The sequence below is a fragment of the Equus quagga genome, chromosome 8 (assembly GCF_021613505.1).
Source record: "Equus quagga isolate Etosha38 chromosome 8, UCLA_HA_Equagga_1.0, whole genome shotgun sequence".
NCBI lineage: Eukaryota > Metazoa > Chordata > Mammalia > Perissodactyla > Equidae > Equus > Equus quagga.
Window position 1 is genome coordinate 802985 of NC_060274.1, and position 22391 is coordinate 825375.

The 22391-nt window shown below is 50.3% G+C and overlaps 1 long non-coding RNA gene across 2 annotated transcripts; it reads right to left on the reverse strand.

The window, feature by feature from the left end:
• Positions 1–12772: 12772 nt before the first annotated feature.
• LOC124243972 (uncharacterized) lies at positions 12773–21443 on the reverse strand. Of its 2 annotated transcripts, none has more exons than XR_006889823.1 (3): positions 21217–21443; positions 20947–21123; positions 12773–13406 (listed from the first exon to the last, which is right to left on the reverse strand). It is a non-coding gene; the product is annotated as an uncharacterized LOC124243972 (long non-coding RNA). The 2 variants fall into 2 exon arrangements; XR_006889822.1 differs by having other exon boundaries at positions 20947–21142.
• Positions 21444–22391: the final 948 nt, after the last annotated feature.

Here is a 22391-nt window from a genome sequence, read left to right on the forward strand (position 1 = left end):
AGCATGAGCAAGAGTTTAGTGGGTCCCTTTCACCATAACCATACCCCAGATCTGTGGGCTTTTCAACACACATGCAAATATTGTCTATAAAACTGGTTTTTATTTGCATATTAAAATTTTCCCTTTGTGCTTTGTCTCCGATAAGTTCCACAACATATTTGTATAACGTGGCATCCTCCTTTGTCCTTTTTAACTTACGTCCGGTTGCCTCTACCTATAATATTAGTACCAGATAAAAACATGACTCCATACACAGTTGTCTTCTCTTGCTTTTATTGTTATGTTTTGTTTTAGCTGACCTCAGAGTAGCAAATACAGATGTCTTTCTAATCCTGATGATAAAAATCTTTAAAGAGTAAAACTGTCCTTCCTCTTGGTGGAAAACATCAGCCCCAAGTGAATGCCAAACCATGAGATGTTTCGCTTTTCACAACAGGGAGTTGGTCCTGCAGCTGAGTGGCCATCTGGACGAGCGAGATCACATGCCGGGAAAGGAGGAACGGATATAACCATGGGGAGGAGAGCCTGGGGAGGTGTGGGCCCAAATCAGAATGTCTCTGATCTCCCAAAGGTCTCTTAAAAGAGTGAGCTTCCTGGTGTATTTTAAATATTCCATTTATAATAACCCAATTACACTCAACTTTTGAGGAACAATCTACTGAGTAAAGCGAGGACATCTAAAAAAGAAATATTGGATTGATAACTCTTCTCAGAGGAAAATCATTATATGTAAATGCCCTCATCACCCAATCACACAACCGAACCTTCCATTAACCAACAAAGTCAGGATGATATTAACGGTAAAAAGCATTGCTGTAGTCTCATGATTATTCAGCTGGAATTCAGCCTTTCACTAAACAATGTCAGCTCTCCAGCCAGAAGTTGAGATTGTACACAACGGGCCTAGGACATAGTTTCTGTTTTCAAATTTGTTGATTGCCTACTCTATGGAAGGCAATTCAATGGGCTAACACCAGACTTCTTTCACACCCAGCCTTCTTCAGACTTGGGAAAAAAAGTCACAAAAGTCAGGAACCAGGTATTCTTTACTGTTAATTGATAGCTATTGAAATAATCACTTTATTGGAAATAAATTATTTAAAGAGCCCAACCACACACTCCAAATATCTTGAGTGAAATAGACTAGAGGTGCTCCTTTCCCTTCCATGAACGGACAGCCCAAACCCATGAAACCCAAACCAAAATGGCGCCTCAGTTGGGAAATTCCCATTTTTTGGGTAGGAGATGGGGAGATCCCAGATACCTCACATTCCTGGTTGCCAAAAGAGTGAACAGGAAATATGACTGGAAACCCCAATGTGGCATATGAGAAGGATGGGAACCCAGATACTTCCTTACAAGTGGAAGAGGGGCAAGCAGCACTTTAGCTTTCAAGATAGCCCTCAGCGTTTGCAAGTGGACCCATGTGCCCCTTTCCTTCTGTGAGGGGGCGATAACACCACTGTGGGCACGGTGCCCTCTGGTGGGAGGGACATGCAATTGCAGTTTAGCCAGGTGACTCAAACCTTCTCACTTTGGAAAGATGGAGCCCACTGGTCAGCTACCCAAGGATGGGCAGAAAGCTAAAACTGAGGATGTGGGTATAGTCAGAGTCAGTCATGATTAAATAGCACCACAACGTAAGGTTCCTCCCACCCTTTCCTTGAAGTCCCCCTGGCAACTTCATCTTATTGGCTCAAGACCTCATTAGGAAGGATCAGAAAGTAACATAGACACAAATAAATTAAAGGGGTGAAAATGAGTTCTCTGAGGGTGGAAGAGAAAGGATGCATAGTCAGGTCACGAAAATAACCCTAAGCTTAATACCTCAATACATTTTCAAATATTTATAGAGACTCTGTGATGGGACAAGCTATAGATAATTCAGCTAAGCATAAGACACAGTCCTGTGCTGAGGAAGTATCCTGAGGACCGTAGGTGTGAAAGGGAGAGATAAATATAAGAGATAAACCCTGTGATTAAGGGTAGCATTCAGGTTCCAACAAGTGGTCTGAACGAGAATTGCTGTAATGGCTCAGACGAGAGGAAAACCATTCTGGGCTCACGTGGCCAGCAATAACTTCATGAGGAGATAAGACTCCAAGAGAGGGAGCCAGGTGGCGCGTCGGAGGCTGATAAGGAACAGTGGGCACGGAGGAGCAGCTGACGGCCGTCCAAAGTCCAGAGGCGCCTGGAGTCCAGCCAACCTGGAGTGGACCATGGGAGCCATGAAGGTGGGGAAGCAAGTGTGAAAGGAAGCACTTCCCCTTGCAAGTGTGTCTGTCTCCCCGAGGTCAGCGTGATCACCCTTGGGTTTAATTCAGGACAGTTTGGTGAACATCTATTGAGTATTAGCGGCCATTGCTTCCAGGAGACTGATTAATCTCTCGTGAAACGAAATGCATCGGTGGGACCTGTCTTGTATTCTCAGCCTTGACAGCTGTGGCTCCCACTGAGTGGTGCCTTAGGAAGACTGCCAAGGATGTGGAAATAAAAGCCAGTTCTTCCTCGGGGCCACATGGATCCTCCTGGATGCAGGAAGGTGCTCATCAATGGTTACCTGCTACCCAGTAGGCTCAACTGACCAATTGATTCCACTCAAAATACACCAGCGTGCACAACAGTTAGGAAACACCCGTCATCTCTTCATGCACACTCTAAGAGGAACGTCTTTCTTCCAAATTTCCAAAAGACTAAGGGGTGCCTGAAATAAAGATGGTCTCGCTAGAGACTGGCCTCTGAAGGTAAAGAGGCTGTGAGAGTCGAGTCCGGGATCCGGGCAGGACTTGAGCCCAGCTCTCTCAACCGTCTCCTCGCTGGGCTCACTCGCTGACCCCGAGGACACGCCCCTTCATCGGAGGCCCCTGGGGTTCTGTCATCAGAGGGGTCAGGCCTTCACAATGAGGGGCCCCTCCTCAGGCTCAGGGCTGGCCTCTTCCTGTTCTAAATTGGCCACAGAAAAGGGAACAAATCCCATAGCCTGAGGGCTATGGGAGGCGACAAGTCAATGGAAGTGTGGCCGGGAAACAGAATCAGTCAGTGGAGGTTCCCGTTGAAACGCTGAGGGCTGTGCATTTCTTCCATCCCAGGAGGCGTCTGATCTACCCCCAGGAAAGTGGGGGGCGGTTTCTCGGGGAAGTGTTTTCTGCAAATACAAAGTTGGCAGATTGATAAACTTAGGCTGGTCATTTAAAAAAGAGATCTGTGGCAAAAATGAAATGTCCTAAGATGACTCCTGGGCTGGCTCGAGGTTCAGTGCCCGACAGGATCACTCCAGTGTGACATGTTTGCACTCTCTTGGCATCTAACCAACAAAACACAGGCCTGGGTAGCTATGGGCTGGATGGAGCCCATCAGGCTTAGATGGCATTGCCCATCCGGGACCAAACAAAAGGACACGTGCCCTGGCTCGTGAGAGACGACCACCCCAGGCCTCCTGCGAACACAATATTCCAGAGCATGCGATCCACAAGCTCGCTGGCTTGCGTTGCTCACCGGGCCTCAGTGTGTATTTATTACTTACCGGCATGTGGGTGATTGGCGCTCTTGACAAGTTGTTGATGAGATGTGTCTTCTGGTGGAGGAAGAGAACCGACAGGCAAGGAGCATGGGGAAGCTGGGGATTCTCTGTGGCTGCCTCTTGCACGGCCACATCTCCCAGAGGCAGGAACATTCCCGAGCCATGACCCCCGGGGGCAGGGAGGGCATCCTGGGATTGCTTCCACCTGCGTGGATAGCATCAAGGGTGGGCCCCTTCCCAAAGCAAAGTCTTAGAGTGACCAGGAAGGGAAGGAACAGGAACACATGCAGGGCAGGCGGCCCAAGTGTCTGCTGTGAGTGGCATTTGCCTTATCCGAAAAAGAAGAAGAAGCATAAAATTTGAGGCAGAATTAGTTTCGGACGTATTTTTAAGGAGATATTATCTTTTCTGCAGCTCCAAAACCATGCCCAACTCTAACACAGATCCTTAGACCCTAGAGAAATGAGACAGTTTTCAGAGGTGCCCCCGAGATTTCCTCATCACGGAGAAAACAATATTCCCAGGGGACGAGAGACGGTAGCTGTTTAAGTTGAATGTCTTCCTCCCAGAATCTCACTTCAAACTCAGGAAATCCTGCGATGGTGAAAATAGGCACAAAGAGTAAACCTCAGCGAACCGGTTCTCGCTGCTGAAATGACCAGATGTCAGATGGGGTTCAGGAGAAGCAAATTATGATGCAAATATATAAAAAAACGTTGAGATGATAAAAGAGTCTGCATGCCTGTCTTTGAGAACCAGGAAGTCACCCAAGAAATTGTGTGTGTTTGACACAGAAGGCGTGCCAGACTAATAAAACAGGAAGAGGGTCAAGCCCCAGTTAAAGGTGAGATGTTGTAAAAGAACCAATCCACTTAGACAAGAGAAAGAAATGGAATGCAAAAATTAGAAAGAGGCAAGGAAGATTATTATTATTTGCAGATGACATGATAAGAATGATCTGGAAACCCTGTTCTAACAGGAGAACGGAGGAAAGGAGCTGGCTATAAGTTAAACAGAATCGACACGTGAAGGTCAGCGGGGAAGGCCATCAGCCAGTGCCAGGCCCCCTGGATGGCCATAATCTTGGGTAATTCAAGAGCCGGCAAGAAGAGCCGGGTGGGCGTGGAGTGGGTGTGGGCAGGCAGCGAGCGGTGCAGATGTGGAGGGGAGCTTTACCCCATGACCAGCGGGAACTTGTGGACGGTTAAACAGGAGAACAGCGTGAACTGGTGCACAGATTTCCAGGATCCTCCAGCTAGCGGGTGGAGAATGGATCAAAATGGGGCATAAGGACCAGTGAGATGGCACTGCTGTCGTCCAGCTGAGAATTTGGCGGCTGGAACCTGGTGCCAGGAGGTGTGGACGGACTCAGGATGCCCTTGGAAGGGGAAAGAGAGGACGGTGAAGAATCTGAGGCATCCACGCCCGGGGGATGTTGTTTCTAAGTCCTTTACAGGACACGTGTAAACCTAACATCAACCGAACATCTGCCAGAAGGAGCCCCGAGGGGCAGGGATGGGGGTTACTGAGGCTGAGGAGGTGGTTTGGGGGAGAGGGAGCATCCTCTCTTCTCGTTGGGTTTTCTTCCTTTGGCACGTGTGTGTTTACCGTCCATGCACCATTCTGCAGGAATCGCACCACACGCCAGCCACCACGGATGGCTCAATTCGCTGTAAGGCCGACGTAAGCGCTCCCCAGGCACCAAGCTGTGTGTTTCAGCGGTGGGTCTGAGTCAGTGTGCCTCAAGGAAGGGGTTTCTCCACCAGCCTCTTCCCTGCCATCTCTCCCTCCTGCTCTCTCTTCCTGCCTTGTGACCGCTCGCCAGCTTGTCTCCCCTCCCCTGCCTGCTCCAGGCTCGGCCTCAGTGTCCGGAGAGGTCCACGTGGTCTCTCTGTGCCTCCTTTCCATTTCAATGGTTTTAGACTCTAAATCCCCGGGCACTCCTCCCAGTGACCTTTCCAGGAAAAGGGGCCCATTGAGCGGGAGGTGTTAACTGCCCCTTGCCCACAGATTCCAAGAGGTTTCCTGCTCAGGTTTCGGGAGCAGCCCGAGTGGCAGCAGCCCCACTGGGGCCATTCTGTCAGCCCGGGCATTTAATTAACTAATTACAACCTGCTGACGGGAGGACACAGAATATGGTGTTCAGGGTGCAATTTCTTCCTTCCAATTCATTTCTGATGAGCCCCCAGCATCATCTGATAGGCTCTCCCCGAGGGGATGGAGCAGTAATTGCTCCTTCCATCTGCCAACGTGGCTCGGGCTGGTTGGGGGGTGTGGGGCAGGGAAGGAGGGCAGCTGAGGGGCTGAGGGACTCAGGTGGGAACTGCTGGGAGGGTGTCTTGGACTCGATTAGCACTCAGTGGCACTGACTGAGCCATTCAGAGGACCCGCCCAGGCAGTAATTATCTGGACCTGGAGAATCTCGGCTTTCAGGCAGATAAGCTCGGGTTTGATTCTCTCTTCCGCCCACATTCAATCAAAGCGCTTGGAAGTGACCCACCTCTGCAAGCCTGGACATCGCATTTAGGCAAACGAGCTGATGAGGACTCAAGATAATCATGGCCTGGGGCCCAGATGAAGGCTGGTTTTCCAATCATCACAGAGGAAACAAAAGCTGCCATGGGTCATTTGTTTTGGCCACGCTGGCCTGGAAAGCCCCGGGGTTTGCAGGAGGTGGGGCCACCAGCACTGCGGGTCCCAGGGCAGTGTCCCTCCTGCAATGGGGCCAGGAACCCCCGGAGGGCGGGGGAGTGACAGTTCAGTCCCTGGGGCCTCGGAGCTCTGCCTTTCTCATCAGGTCTCGGGGATCCAGAGCAGATGGGAGAGACCACACGAGGAGAAGCCGAGAGCCAGTAAGACGCCTTATTGGTGTCCTCTTGCTGCTGTGACAAGTAACACCAACTTAGTGGATTAAAACAATGCAGATTGCTGATCTTACTGTTCTGCAGATCAGAAGTCCTCAGTGGGTCTCACGGGGCTAAAATCTCCGTCAGCAGTGCTGTGTCCCTTCCAGAAGCTCCCAGGCAGATTCTTTTTTTCTTTTTTTCATCTTTTCCAGCTTCTACACGCTGCCCATAGTCCTTGGCTCACAGCCCCTTCCCCATCTCCAAAGCCAGTAATGGCGGGGCCGGGCTTTCTCAGGTCCCACCCCACTGACTTCCTCTTCTGCCTCCTGCTGCCACAGCTGAGGACCCTTGGGATTACATTGAGCCCACCCAGATGATCCAGGATAATCTCCCTATTTTAAAGTCAGATGATTGGCGATATTAATTCCATCTGCCTAAATCCCCTTTGCCACGGAAACTAACCTTCACAGGATCTGGGGATTAAAACATGAACTTTTTAGGGGGTCATTACTCTTCCCACCACACACCCTAAGAGAATTTTAAGGTGAAAGCTTTTAAAATTGCAAAGGAAAAACTCCATCAATGGCTGGCAAGAATGACCAAATTTCTCTATATGTCTGATTGGAGATGATGCAGATCAAGGCCGCCTCAGGGAGAGACGTCCAAGGTGTCCTGCCCTACGTACCGATCTATATCATTTTCTGGGAAGTATAGGACGTCCTCACCTGATTCGACCTGATTCATGTCCAAACTTACAGGACCACCCGATAACCAGACCCCACCTGTGCTGAGACCATGTCAACAGCTTTTTCACATGATCTGTCCTTTGTCTCGTAAAGAAATAAGTCACATACCCATGCCTTATAAGTTAAGCTCTAACCCTCAACCCCCTGCAGCCCTTCACTGCCCATGGGTCCTGTCCCCATGCCTGCAGCTCTTCACTGGCCGTGGATTCTGACCCCATGCTATTCTCTGAATAAAGGAGCACTACTGCCAGACCTTGAGAATCCAAGAAGTCTTTTTTTCGACTCCTTGGCTTGCCGAGCCAGCATCACGAGACACACATAGCACGTGCTCCGTAAATATTTGTTGTGCTGGAAAAAGTTACAATAGTCTGTGATAAGGGTAAATATCTCCTAGGTTAATACATGAGTAATAATAAATCCAGACATATGTTTTTAGCTTAAAGAAAGTAGATTCTCCCCAATTTGTGTGTGCTTTTAAAAACTTTACATACAGTAAAATAGATCTTTTTGTTGTTGTTTGTTTATTTGGTTGATTGGTTGGTGAAGAAGACTGGCCCTGAGCTAACATCTGTGCCAATCCTCCTTCATTTTGTATGTGGGACGCAGCCACAGCATGACTTGGTGAGCGGTGTGTAGGTCGGCACCTGGGATCCGAACCCACAAACCCCAGGCCACCAAAGCAGAGCTTACAAACTTAACCACTACACCACTGAGCCAGCCCCAGACCTTTATTTTTTTTTTTGGCATAGAGTTTTATGAGTTTTAACACATCTGTGGATTCATGTGACCACCACTGGAACAGACACAGAATAGCTCCATCACCCTCAAAAAACTTCAGTCTAGCACTTTTTAATCACTCTCTCCCTGACCCTGAACCCAATATGCTGTCTGTCCCTGTGGTTTAACCTTGACAAGAATTTTCACAGATCGAGGTATATGGGCAGCTATTCGTATTGAAGACTGATTCGGCTTGAACTAAAAAGCCCGACTTATGGCCTATCAAACATACATTGTACATCTGCTTAACCATTAAAATAAAGAATGTACTCTTGGAAGAAAAGAATGCAGACTTCTCCTCCTACGCCCTATTGGTCACGCCCATTGGTAACGCCCGTTGGTAATAGTCTCTTTCCCGGACATTGCCACCATGTTAACCTGCTAATTTGCAACTAAATACCTCTTTGAAACTTTGACAAAAATGTATCCTGGGCATGTTTAATGTATGTTCTTTGTTCTAAAAAGATATAAGGCTGTCCTAAAAACCATGCTTCTCCAGAACACTCTCTAAGGCCTTCTCGGGTTGTAATCCTTGCTTTGGCTCAAGTAAAACTCACCGTATTTCTCTTTTCTATAGAATAGTTATTGGTTATTTTGCATCGACTACGTTCCCCAGAGTGCCATATAAACCGAGCCTTACAGTCCGCAGCCTTTTGAGACTGTCTTCTGTCACTCAGCATGATGCCTGTGAGAGTCACCATAGTGTGACCCATATCCGTCAATAATTCGTTGCTTTTCATTGCTGAGTCACATTTCCGTTGTGCGGATGGACCACAATTCCTTGTTCCTTCACCTGTTTAAGGACATTGGGGTCGTTTCCCGTTTTTGAAGACTCTGAATAAAGCTGCTATAAACACGGCCGGAAAGGCTTTCACAGTGACATGAGTCCTCCTCCTCCAGGGTACAGACCTTGAAGTGGAAGCAAGCCGTGGTGACACAGCGGGCACTGCAGCACCCCCTCCACCGGTGCCCTCTCCTGGAATCCTGCAACAACTCAGTGAGACAAGTATTATTAGCCCCAGTTTGCAAGTGAAGAAACTGAGGGATAGTAATTTATCAGAGGGCACGTGACCAATAAGTCTACAAGGTCCCGTGTTCTTAAATGCTAACATCAGCCCCACTATGTTCTGAGAAAGCTCCGTGCTGAGCAAGCTAAATAAATTACATAACCCTGGAGGGTGCATCCCCTTATTTCAGGGTACATTTTCCTTCTTATTTGAGGGGGAAAATAAAAGGGGCTTGGTTTAAACCAATCTATCTTGAAGGACACTTTTTAGAAGAGTAGATACTGCTGGTTTTGGGGGGGAGGGTGGTTTTGGTGAGGAAGATTGGCCCTGAGCTAACATCTGTTGCCAATCCTCCTCTTTTTGCTTGAGGAAGATTGGCCCTGAGCTAACATCTGCATCAATCTTCCTCTACTTTATGTGAGACACCACCATAGCATGGTTTGCTAAGTAGTGCTAGGTCCACACCTGGCATCTGAACCTACGAACCTCGGGCCACCAAAGCAGAGTGCATGAACTTAACCACTATGCCACCAGGCCAGCCCCACTGATTTTTTTTCACATATTTAATCATGCTTATAAAACCAACATGGACAATCAAAGATAGCTCTCTGATTCTGTGCTGCTCCAGGAAACAATCTCCTCCTGCGCTTCTCTGCCCCAAACTTACTTCCTTCATGGTCTAGAACCATCAAAGGCACTAATATATCCTAGCTGCTTCTTCAAAAACCAGTCCCCACCTGCTGGAGATGCATACCAAGATATCTACGTGAAAGAATGTGACGTTGGGGAAAGCTCTAGAATACTCCACTAAAGAAAGAGAGGGAGACCCAGGAAGAGAAAGAGAAACAAGGGAGAGACACAGAGATTGATGAAACAAGATTCATCAGGAGTTAATGATTGTTGAAGGTAGGTGGGCACATGGGAGTTCATTACACAGTTCTTTCTACATTGGCTATATGTTAAAATATCCAGATAAAAAGCCAAATTAAAAAAATAGAAAAAAGCATATCTATGTATGTAAATGTATATGTATACAACATATGTATGCATAATGTACGTGTGAAGATGGATATAGACATAGATTAGATATGGATATGACTATAGCTATAGATATATATATGGATATGTATATAGATATAAATTAGATATGGATATAGATATACATGGATATAGAGATAGATTGGATATGGACAGGAATATAGATATATATGGATATAGATATATACATATGGATATGGATATAGATATAGCAATATAGATTAGATATGGATATAGATATAGATTAGATATAGGTATCGACTACCTCTATATAGATATAGGCATTTCTTTGCCACACAAACCTTCCTGAAATGAGTGGCTCTAACACAGCCCTGCTCTCCGAATCCGTGGGTCTCCTGTGGCTTCTCACAGCCAGGCAGCGGCCGACACTGCTCAGTCTCTTCGTTTGTGTAAACTGGCCCTGGGCCCACTCTCGCCTCTTTTGTGGGCTCCTTAATTTCTGCCGTGTTCTCGGTGTTGGTTACTTGACATCAGGCCCTTCTCTCTGCTTTCTCCAGGCATCTCCCATGAAGATGCTCATCTTTTCACATGGCTTTTACGATTATCAACTTTCTCTTTTTCCCAAGCAGCACATGGAGCTGTGATGTGGCTCCTGTCCTGGGAGCAAACGCTGCCTTCTGCTCACTGAGGAAACTCCTCAGTGTTGTCACGCGGCGACTCTGCTGCGTAAAAGCCAGGGATGTTGCCCGCCATCCCCTCGCCCTCCTGTGACTGCGGGCAGGGCCCTGATCCTCAGCAAGCCCAGCCATCCCCTAACTGGGAAATCTCCTCTCACCAGGCACAGTGTGAGAGTTTTGGGTCCATGGCCTTTTTCATTTTGTGGATATTGAATTATTAAAGCAAAAGCATTCAGCCCATAGCCATGCTGGGTCCCAGCAATGTGGATTCTCCTCCCCTGGGGAGTAGAGTCAGGCGTGCAGGGTGAGCCAGAGAGCTTCCTTTATCGTGCTGTGACTGGGGACACCATCTTCGCCATCTGGAGGTTTCTGCAATGTCCTAACCCAACTATCGCTCTTGAGGTCTAGTCCCTTTGGTGAGCCATGCAAGGGGGTCACTCAGGACCCAGCCAGGAGAAGGAAGCCGCACCAGCTATCTGAGCAGAAATATTTAGTATAAAGACTCTTTGGAGAGAAGGTTAACTCCTCAGATAGAAGATGCCGGGAACAACAGGGAAGAGGTTGGAATTGTTCCAACTTAGACACATGAGGAAGGGCCCACAGCCTGGAGAGGGGATGCCAACTGCCGTGAGGGTCTCAGAGGGGAGGTGGCATGCGAGGGACTGGTTTTGCAGTGTCGGAAATGGGGTGAACAAACTGCTGTAGGAGGGAACAACTGTGGCTGTGGGTCCCGTAGCATCACAGTGGTGACACGTGGCAGGTGAGCCCTGCCGGGCGATGTGCACAGAGACGGGGAGCAGGCAGCAAGCACAGGTCCCTGCCTCCCCTTCACAGCCTCACAGTCTCCCCCTGGCAGCTCCTACCGTCAGTGCCCAAAAGAAGCAGCTGAAAAGACAGAAATGTGGTCTGCAGAGTTGCAGCCCAGCATCACAGAGCAGAACACGGAAGGCCAGGCTCAGAGCTGGGATGCCAGCTTTACCACTGGCACACTGTGCAGTGTTTGCATGAACCCCAAGCCACACGGCGGGAAGCCTGTAGCTTTGGTGATTACATCAGATTCAGCTCGGTTCTGCCCACGTGGTTGGTGATGAGGCAGGGCAGTGTGACCAAGGCCAGGTCACGGGTATGCAACCTGAGCATTCACAGTGGGCCACAAATCAGAAGGGTCCCCCAGCTCAGGAGGGTCCACGCTCAGGAGGGTCCATGCCCACGGGCAGGTCCATATTCAAGGGGTCCATGCTCAGGGGGATCCATGTTCAAGGAGGTCCATGCTTGAGGGGTCCATATTCAAGGGGTCCATGTTCAAGGGATCCATGCTCACGGGGGCATCTATGTTCAAGGGGTCGGTGCTCAGAGGGGTCCATATTCAAAGGGTCCATATTCAAGGGGGTCCATGCTCAGGAGGGTCCATGCTCGGGGGGGTCCATGTTCACGGGGTCCATACTCAGAAGGCTCCATATTCAAAGGGTCCATGTTCAAGGGGTCCATGCTCAGGGTGTCCACACTCAGGGGGCCCTCAGGCTTGTATCAACGCTCCCGTGTTGCTGTCTTGAAATGATTCTTGATTTCTGAACAAGGGTCTCACCTTTTCATTTCGCACTGGGTCCCACAAATGATGTTGCCAGCCCTGAGTGTGATGAAACTTCCGGATATTTTAGTTCATTTTTTTCATATTTACATATATAAACATAAAATAATACATATTTGTTTGATATAACACACTTTGTCTATTGTGCTATTTGATGAGCAAAAAGAAATATCATTTCTGGGACTAGTTTTTTGCAAAAAGATGCTGTTTCTTAGAATTTTTTTCTGATATTTGCTTAGGATTCTTTCCTGGGTTCTCATCAGCAACACTCGAGGATCCCAGGCATCTGTAACTGAGTGTGAAATACTCAGCCACAGCCTTGTCCCCGAGGAGCTTTCAGTCTAACGAGAAATAGTCTAAAGAGAGAAAATGGCAGTCAGTGAGGGAAGCTGGCACGCACACATAGCCGTCTTTGTAGGGTCTCGTCCCGGGGCCATGGTGCAGCCTGGGAATGTCTAAACTTCATGGCGACAGTCTTGGCTTCACCAACAGACCTCCAGGCACAGGACCTCTGTGATCTGTGCTGTGTATGACTCACTGGGGCTGACACCTGCCCCTTGTGCTGCGCCCAACCCTCTGCCCACCCAGTAAACCATCCCAGCGCCTGCCGTCTCCATCAGGTGTGTTCAAACTCTGGGAACGTGCAAGTAAACCCATGGCATGCGGAAGAAAGTACGAATACTCCTACCGGTGTTTATTTTGTCTTATTCCGTGTAAAATCCTACATTTTTCTTTATAACGTAGATGTGTTAGGACAGTTGTTTACGGGTATCATTTATAAATAAATAAACAGGCACGTGATATCCATGCACCGTCAAAAACGTTTACCATCAGCGTGAACGATGAGCAAACAGCACCTCTAAGAAAGCACCAGAGGGCAACGAGCTGGGGGGTTGGTTAAAGTCCTAAGGGCATGTGCTGTCAACATCAAAGATGCACGTTCATAAACAGGCATGTTTCTAAAACAACCCCACAAAACCGAACGCTATATAGCACAGACACCACAGACACACAGAGAGGCAGATGACGTCTTCACAGCTCTCCCCAGATGGGAGCGTTTCTGTCACTGGATGATGGAACGTTCTAGGAGGAAGCAACCAAGAGAAAAAGTCGAGGGGCTAAAGTCGAGGGGCCAGCCCTGTGGCCTAGTGGTTGACTTGGCACAATTTGCTTTGGTGGCCTGGGTTTGTGGGGTCGGATCCCAGGCGCAGACAAACACCATTCATCAGCCGTGCTGTGGCAGCAACTCACATACAAAATAGAAAAAGATTGGGACAATGTTAGCGCAGGGCGAATCTTCCTTGGCAAAAAAAAAGAGAGAGAGAGAGAACAAAGTCGAGGGGTGTGGGCATCTTCAGGCCAGCTCGTCATCCTTGGAGCTGGAGTCAGACACCCGGGGTGGAGGATGACTCTCGATGCTCCCGAGATCTGATCTCTGCTCCTGGTCCCTCAGGCACTTGAGAGGGTCGAGGGAGGCTGGGGGGTGACAGGGGAGGGACCCCGACAGGACGGTCATATTTGTTTAACACAATCTCTCCACCAGTGGAGCTCCGGGCCCTGGGGGAGGCGGCATCCCCACTAGGGAGGGACCACCCTGAGGTTCTAAAACTAACTGCTGGTGGGTGCTCTCCGTGGGCGCTCAGAGGGTAGCAAAGCGGACACACCCCAAACCAACAGCAAAAAAAGACGAAGAGAAGCGCAGTTTGGACAAACTTACCAGGAATTTTGCAATCGGAAAATCTAGGGGAATTTTTTTCTAATTGCATCATAGTTTAGAGTTTGTATTGTTCCAAAACAACTTGTGTATCTGGATTTCATGTGGGAAAGAGCCTGCGATCTTCTCAGCATTAGGGCCCGAGATGCTCATCTGGCCCCACCAACAAGGACAGAGTGAGGACACTGGGGCCACAGAGACCCTCACCCCAGGAACCCAGCGGTCACCTCCCCTCACGCTTTGAGCCTTCTCTCAGCTGCGCCCCCTCAGCCTCTCCGGAAGCCCGTCCTCCGTCTCCAGGTCATGAAGGCCGTGGAGAGGCCGGGGGAGGGGGTGAGGGGGGTGTAAACATGCGTGTCTGGCTTGTTGGGGCTCTAAATGTTTCTTCAAAAAAGAAATGAGGGGGCCAGCCCTGTGGCCGAGGATTAAGTTCGCACACCTCACTTCAGCAGCCTGGGGTTCATGGGACCCACACACCACATCAGGCCATGCTGTGGCGGCATCTCACATAGAAGAACTAGAAGGACCTGCAACTAGGATTTACAACTGTGTACTGAGACTTTGGGGAGAAAAAAATAATAGAGGAAGATTGGCAACAGATGTTAGCTCAGGGCCAATCTTCCTCACCAAAAACATAAATAAACAAAAGAGGAGATTTCGTGTTGAAATCCAGACTCCAGATCCTCTTGGAAACTCCGAGCCATGGCATGGCCTGCACTCCGGGCAGCGCCCTCCTGCCCTTCCCTCCAGTCCTGCTGTGTCTGGACGGGGCCTGGGCCCACAGGGCGTGAGTGCGGATCCACCAGAGGCCACCGTGACCTGATGTCTCCTTCTTTTTTGAGGGTGAAGCACCTGAGGAAATGTTCATGCGGGAGGAATGCCCAAGGTGCTGCTGCCAGAGCCCCATGCGGGGCAGGAAGCAGAAAGTGACTCAGGGTAGCAGGCGAATCTGGGGTCCAAACGGGGCGGCACCCAGAGACATCCCCCCAGGGACAAGGCCTGATGGAGGCGTCTCCTTCACAGCCAAGAACTCAGGGGACCGAAGTAGGGTGGGCTCAGCCTCTGTCCTCCTCCTGCTGGACACAGGCCCGGCCGGGAGAAGCCAAAACGCTTCTGATGCAATCTCGCCTCCCGCCCAAGAGTGTGGCCCAGGACCCCGAACTCCTGACCTGTCAGTGAACATGGCCCCACTTCCCAGTGAGTCACCGGAAAGCTTCTTAAAAATCACTGATGTCTTGGGGCCGGCCGGGTGGCGCAGCAGTTAAGTTCACACACTCTGCTTCAGTGGCCCAGGGTTTGCAGGTTCGGATCCCAGGTATGGACATGGCACCACTTGGCAAAGCCATGCTGTGGTGGGCATCCCACATATAAAGTAGAGGAAGATGGGCACGGATGTTAGCTCAGGGCCAGTCTTCCTCAGCAAAAAGAGGAGGATTGGCAGCAGATGTTAGCTCAGAGCTAAGCTTCCTCAAAAAAAAAAAAAAAAAGATAAAAAAAACACTCTCTGAGCAAAGGACGATGAGAGAGAAGGAGGGAGGTTGAGGAAGCATTGGCAGCAGCCGTGTGTTAATGGGAAACAGATACCAGTTTGGGGAGGACAGGAAGGAGGGCCCGAGGATGCTGTCCACATGGGGGTCCCGCAGCCCCTCCAGGCTTGGCCCCTAGAAGCTCCTGTCTGGGGGACCCACCTGACCTCCTCCCGTCCACCCACCCAGCCGCTGAGGCTCTGTCTCAGGAGAGAAGTTAGAACCCAGCGACCCTGAAACTAGGGAGCAGATGAGCCCCAGAGCCCCCAGGCCTGGACGGGGGCCTTCCTACCCCAGGAGAGCCCCTGTCTGCCCGGGGCTGACCCGGCCCCTCCGTGCTCCCTCACCACAGCCTGCGCCCGCCGAGCTGAGCATTTCTAGCTACGCCCTTCAAACAGGGTGGAGGCTGGGCCCGGGGCATGAGGCTGGGTTTCGAAACTGTGGCCCCCAGTGAGCAGGGCCAATGGCCAGTGCCAGACGGCCCACCATCACCCGCCATCACCCCTTTGACCTAGCAAAGGCTGTCTGCCCACGCGCATGCCGGAAACAGGTGAAGGCCACTGTCACAGCGGCTCCATTGAATTACATCCCGTCTTTTGCAACGTGATGGGGGAGGGGGCAGCTCTTCGGAAGAGAGGGGGCTTAGCCCTGAGAGGTCCCTAGGGGGCTCCCAGGCCACTCCCTGCTCACCCCCAGGGAAGAGGCCCTGAGGAAGGATCCTAGGAAAGATGCTTCTCGTCCCTTCACAGCTGTCAGGAGAGCGACCTTGGTCAGAACACACAGGCCTCTGAATGCACTTGGATGCCTGTCCCTGCCACCTTCATCCCTTCTCCTCTTCCTGCTGGCACCTCGGCTCCACCCCCGGTGACTCTATCTCTCTCTCTGTTTCTCTATCTTGTCTCTCTGTCTGTCTCTCTCTCTCTCTGTCTGTCTCTGTTTCTCTCTCTCTGTGTCTCTCTCTATCTGTCTTTCTGTCGTCTGCCTCTCCCCTTTCCCCCCCACCCTTTCTCACTCCCACTGACCATTTCCCTCCTGTTTCACGACAGACCCTGCTGTGCTCCCAGAAAAGTCTTCTCTTCAGGGCGCGTCTTTCTTCCATTTCTGAATCCCGTGTGGGAGGCACGGCCCATCTGCCCTGTGGGGAGCAGGCTTCTCCTGAATGTAAACCTATTTGAATTCCGACCAGATCGAGAAAAACAAACTCTATTTTCCTCACTCACTGACAAGACGCGGTTGCGGGTCTTTCTTCTTGGGGAGCAGGAATGTTTGGGGTTCAGACTGGCCCTTCCCCCACCCCGGCTTTCCTGTGTTGACTTCTAATCAGAGACATATGGGCTGGTGGATTTTTCAGTAATGGAGACGCTGGAGGCAATGACCATTAGACCGGTGGTGTGGGCGCATCCCACGTCCACCCCAGCTGTGGGGGGAAGCCCCCTCCTCGCCCGTGGGAGCAGCCACCCATCAGGGACACTTCCAAGGTGTTGCTTCTACACTTGGATCTGAAAGCTTCTGGTCGTCTTCCCATTTGCAGGATGGAACCCATGAAATTGACGTTGGATTATTGTGACGAATACATGCGATTAATTTCCTCCAGTGTGTGAGTCTGCACAGGCGAACTGCTATGACAAATGACCCCAAGACCTGGGGCTTTATCACAATAAACACGCACAGTCCCGTGGTAATCTGACGTGGGTGGGACGGGGGCTCAGATTCAGTGGTCCTTCAGGGCCCCAGGCTCCTCCCACTGAGGACACTGCCACCTGGGGCCCGTGGAGTCCCCAGGACCCCTGCACATGCCTGGCAGTAGGCACAGCGAGCACGGAGGATCCTGAGGGTATTTGGTTTTTCTGTTGTTGTCGTTGAGGAAGATTGGCCCTGAGCTAATCTGTTGCCAATCTTCCTCTTTTCTTTTTTCCTCCCCAAAGCCCCAGTACATAGTTGTATGTCCTGATTGTAAGTCCTTCTGTTACCCATCCAGGTTCGTTTCTGCCTGCGTCCCAGAAAGCCAAACACTGAGACGACGAGATTGCAGCAGAGAGAGGGTTTACTCACGAGGTAGCCACGTGAGGAAGCAAGAGCATGAGTCTCAAATCCACTTCGCCAAAAATAGGGACTCAGAGATATTTATGGGATGGGGGCAGGGTTGTCTCGAATGTGGAGAGAGGTGGCTGGAGGAGAGGAGAGGTAAGGTAATTGATGATCTGCGCAAGTGTAGTCAGACTTCATGCCTCTTCACAGGACCCATGTTCACAGAGTGGCAGTATCAGCATGATCTGAGCGTGGAGTTTTCAGCCTCTTGATGTCAAAGGTCACTTATCAGACATCTGCATGGGCCCAGTTGATGGGTTGGTGGTCTCAACCGGCCTGGAGTGGACAAGGGGTTCTGATGCCTGAAAAACAGCTCACACACCCATTACTGTGGTGACCCAGGCTGCAGGGAGATGTTATCTCCAGGAGCCTAGTGGGAATCAGATAGCATATTGCCTGAGCAGCACAGTTAGCAATGTGCGGGTTAAACAGCTAAACACTATAATCAGTAATTGCAAAAAGGAAAAAAACCTTTAGTTCCTAGCTGCTTGATCACCAATGGCTAACTCTCTGCCAGTTTCACTTCTAGTTCTTCTATGTGGGACGCCACCACACCGCGGCTTGATGAGCAGTGTGCATGTCCACACCCAGGATCTGAACTGGCGAACCCAGCCCACAGAAGCAGAGCACTCAAACTTAACCACCTGGCCGCGGGGCTGGCCCCCTGAGGGTATTTGTAAGGGCCAAGCCTGGTAGCGGTGTCTGTCCCTTTTGCCCAAATCCCACTGGACCTAACTCAGCACTGTGACAGTCAGGCTGACCGTTAGCCTAAGTGGGCCAAGGAGAAAATCAGATGTGACGTCTTTGCTGACAGTGTAAGAAGTGACAGCGGGAGGAAGAGCAGGGGCCCTCCTGCTCCGAGCCACTTTTCCTGTTTCTCCTGTGGCGACCACCATCGTGATGGAGTGGCCAACAAGTGGGATCAGCCGTGGGGGTGCTCAGCCATCTCCAGCTCTGTGCCATTTAGGAGATAATCCATGAGGATGGTGGGCAGCATGTTCCCCGTGGAGATGCAAAATGGAAATGGAAATTTGCCAGAAAGAGGAAAAATAATTCCAGTGCCGTTCTGGGGGGCCCTCACCAGCCCAGCACACTCAGCTCTCTCTCCTCCTCCTGCTCATTTAAACCGTGACGCGTGGGCTGAGCTGGAACCCGGAAAGCATCAGGCTCCACGTGGTGGCCCAGCTGACCCGGGGAGGGAAACCACTGTGACGAGAGCCAGCGGGCCATTAGCACAAGCCCATCCAGGAGCCCAGGGCTGCATGAGAGCCTAAATGCATTGTTTTCACAGAATCAATGTTCTCAAATTAAAATGGCAATGGAATATGAAGAACGAGACAAATTACAGACAGACTCAGTCTCGCCAGCTCCTCTCCGTCTCTCCTCGTGTGTTAATTGTGATCATTAAAGAGCTGACAAGCTCCGAGTAAAAACAGTTTCATAATTTCAATGTATAATTAAAATTTACACCCTTCACTACTTGTCATTTAGGCCACATTTAGACAAAACAAAAAGTAAAGAATTAACTCAGAAGATGGAAGTTTCTCAAAGAATGTGCATTCAAATGATATTTCTTAAGGGCCATCTCAATGACACACAGCGGCTGCAGGTGCCCAGGGGACAGTCAGCCCTAAGGAGGCAGGAGGTAATGGAGAATGCGTGGGCAGGGCAGGGCTGCACAAGAGAAACTCCTGGTGTTGGAGGAAAGGAGACCTCAGGAGCAGAACCAGCCTTCTTCACGAAGGAGAACCTCACACAGCGAGGAAACCTCTACTCTAAGCCACAGATGCAGGTCTTCCTCTGAGGGCCACAAAGCGACACCACAATGTGACTGGGAAAGTATGATGATCTGGTGACATCACAAAGCAAAGCGAAGATCATGGACCAGAGATGCTATGACCCATTCACAGCATCAGCAATGGGTCCAGCTAGCCCATCGAGAGAGATGACAGTCTGTTTCTTCCTTAAAATTTCTACCCTCCTTAGTAGATATTAATGTACTGTCTATGTCATGAATATGCTTGACGGGATCTCTTAAATGCTCCGAAACACACGAGGAACAGCTCTGAACCCTCTCAATAACCGAGGAAGGCACCAGCCCAGAAATGGGCGGCTCCAGCCCATGACGGGGCACTGGGCAGACGGCTCTCAGGATACTAGGGCCCTGGGAGCCACTGAGGACAGTGGAAGAAGATGTGGAGGTATGACAGAAGAAAGGAGAACAGTGTGCACTTTTTCTGAACAAATCTGACCTCATTTTCTTTTGATTTTGGCAAAGTATCAACAATAAAGTTGTTTCATTCCAAAAAATGAGTCAAATGTGCTTAGATGTTTACACAAAGGTGGTGTTGGTACAAAACGTAGGTGGCTGCCCTCTGAGACCAGCTCTGATTCCAAGAAATTGGATAGACTTTCTGAGAAATAAATTTTCGTTTCAGTGATAACCAGCAAATCCAAGAAAAAACAAGTTCTAAAAATTTCACCCTGAGAGTAATTATTTGGGGATTTGCAAAACACCTTTCTTCCAAAAGCCTATTCACTTTGTTTTCACAATCGAGAAACTAAGAGGGTTACCTTTGTCCCCTTTCTGATAAAAATGAAAAATCTGAATTGAATAAATAGATCGTATCAGTAACTGACATGTGGCTCAAACTTCCCTCTTCCTACTATAAATTAGTGACAGAAATTCCAGTAACTGTGGCCATTCCACATCAATCTGCCACCATTTCCAGAATAACGGGGTGGCCTGATCCTGTGCCCTGTCTGACCCACTCTCGTTATTTATTTCTTGCAGCAGAAATATGGCCTGAGAGAGGGGCTCAACATCATCTAGAGCAGGTGCAGATTCTGGGAAAAACCTAGACCTTTAACCTAACAATCTCCATGCCAACTGACCCAAATAAACATTAGTTAACAGATTTTTAACAGCTAACTAACCCAAACAAAGTTATTTAACAGATTTTCAGTGGAAACACCATGCACGATTACAGTGTTCCCAGATCTCCAAGCAGGCTTTTTTATATCTCATTTGTCCCACGCTCTCTCAGACGTCTTTAAGTTGATAGGATCTATTTGACTGCGTCTCCCAAGGTAATCCAATTTTTCATGGATTCATGGTCCTTAGAAAAGGCCAGGTACCATGTACCAACGGCCACAGCATATTAGTTAACAACTTCTGGTGCAAACAGAAGACCCTGCACCCCAGACGGGTGTGGCAGGTGGTGGCAGAGATGTCTGGGCTCCGATTGGCCAAGCGCGCCCACAAAGGCATCGGACCCTCCAGACACAGTCAGCACTTCCCAGGTCGCCGACAGTTCTGTGTTTTGCAGAAATCATAATAGCTTTATTTGATCTGAATAATATCTGACAATGCACAACTCACAGATTCCTCAAGGGGGGACCCCAATATTTAAAGTGCCTCCCCTGAAAAAGAAAACCTAAAATATTTGCATACTTACATCGCGCAGTGCCCTAGAACAGCTGAGTAACTAGATGGGGCACGCGTGCGCACGCGCCCCATCTTCCGCAGCTCGCGAGGATGCATTCCTTGCAGCCAACTCAAGCCTCAGGCTCCCCGACAGGCCTGGTCTTCAATCTAGCTGGATTCCTCACAGGCCTGGAGCTGCCTGTGGTGCCTGTCAGGACATGGGGCTCCTAACAATCATTGTCAAGACGGAAACCCCCAAATAAAGCTCATGTTAACGAACATGACTCCGTGGTTAACTCACCATCGTGCCGATGAGGTCAAAGTTATGCCTTGTCGTCTCCACGCTGTTCTGAGGCTGCAGTCTGGAATTCTGTGCCCAGTTCCATGACAGCTGCGTGTCCCCGGGGACGAGTCCGTCTTCAGGAAATAATGTAAATGGGGAGATGTACGCTCTTCACCATCAGTGAAAAAAGTTAGAATCATGCCCGTCATCATTTTTAGTAGTAATTGCAGTCATCGATGTGGCAGCAGACCAGACAACATTTTTTCCCTTCATCGGCACCAGGCGCTGTGCTGCGCACTCAGTTGTCTTCAGGAGAGGGCCTCAAGGGGGCGTTTTTACAGAGGAGGAGCTGGAGGGGAAGGACCGAAACTAGACAGCTCTGGGTGAGGATGAGGCACCAGGCCCGGGGCTCCAAATGACAGAATGTGGGACGTCAGGGTCCCACACTTGGGAGCTTGCCCAGAATGGAGCCCACAGTTCTAGAATCAAGAGTGTTACCCACAAGCAGGCGGGTGAACAGAGATCCGGCTTCAGTGCACAAACGGAGAGGGAGGAAGTCTTCCCTCCCCCGTCCTGGTCCTACTCTGGGCAGGAAGGCCCAAGGCTCCGGTGCTCGGCCCTGGGACGGCCCCCGGGAGCCGCCTGATAGCCGGGCTGGATTGCTGCACATGGGGCCTGATGAGAAGCTGCGAGCTCAAAGCGAAGGTCGGGAGCTGTTGTCTCCAACCGTCCCCAACTGTGTAGCTGGATCCCCGAAGGCCCGCAGTACCTGCCCGCCGTGAAGGGAGACGGAAGGGAGCGGAAGGTTCTGGAAGGAGAATGAGGTCCTAAAAGGAGGGTCCCTCCCTGGCCTTGGAGGTCACCACAGACAGAGGGTGCTGACATCGAGGCCTGTTGGCTTCATGGTGAAGCTGCCGGAGCAGCAGGACTGGGGGGGACGGCCACAGAGGACAGACGAAGGGAGGGGGAGGGAGTCCCCGGAATGTCTGCACCTGGGGGCATGTGGAGGGGAGTCTGGAAAAGCGATTTGTCTCTCAAGTTCACAGAGACCCCGGAGGAAGTAGGGGGAGGTCCCGGACAAGTCAGTAGAGTGGGGGGACCCCTGCCAGCCGGGGTGAGAAGCGGGTGGGTGCTGGGCCGCGGCAGGAGCAGGGGCACCTGTGCGGAGGGGTGAGTTAGAGCCCGTTAAGTTT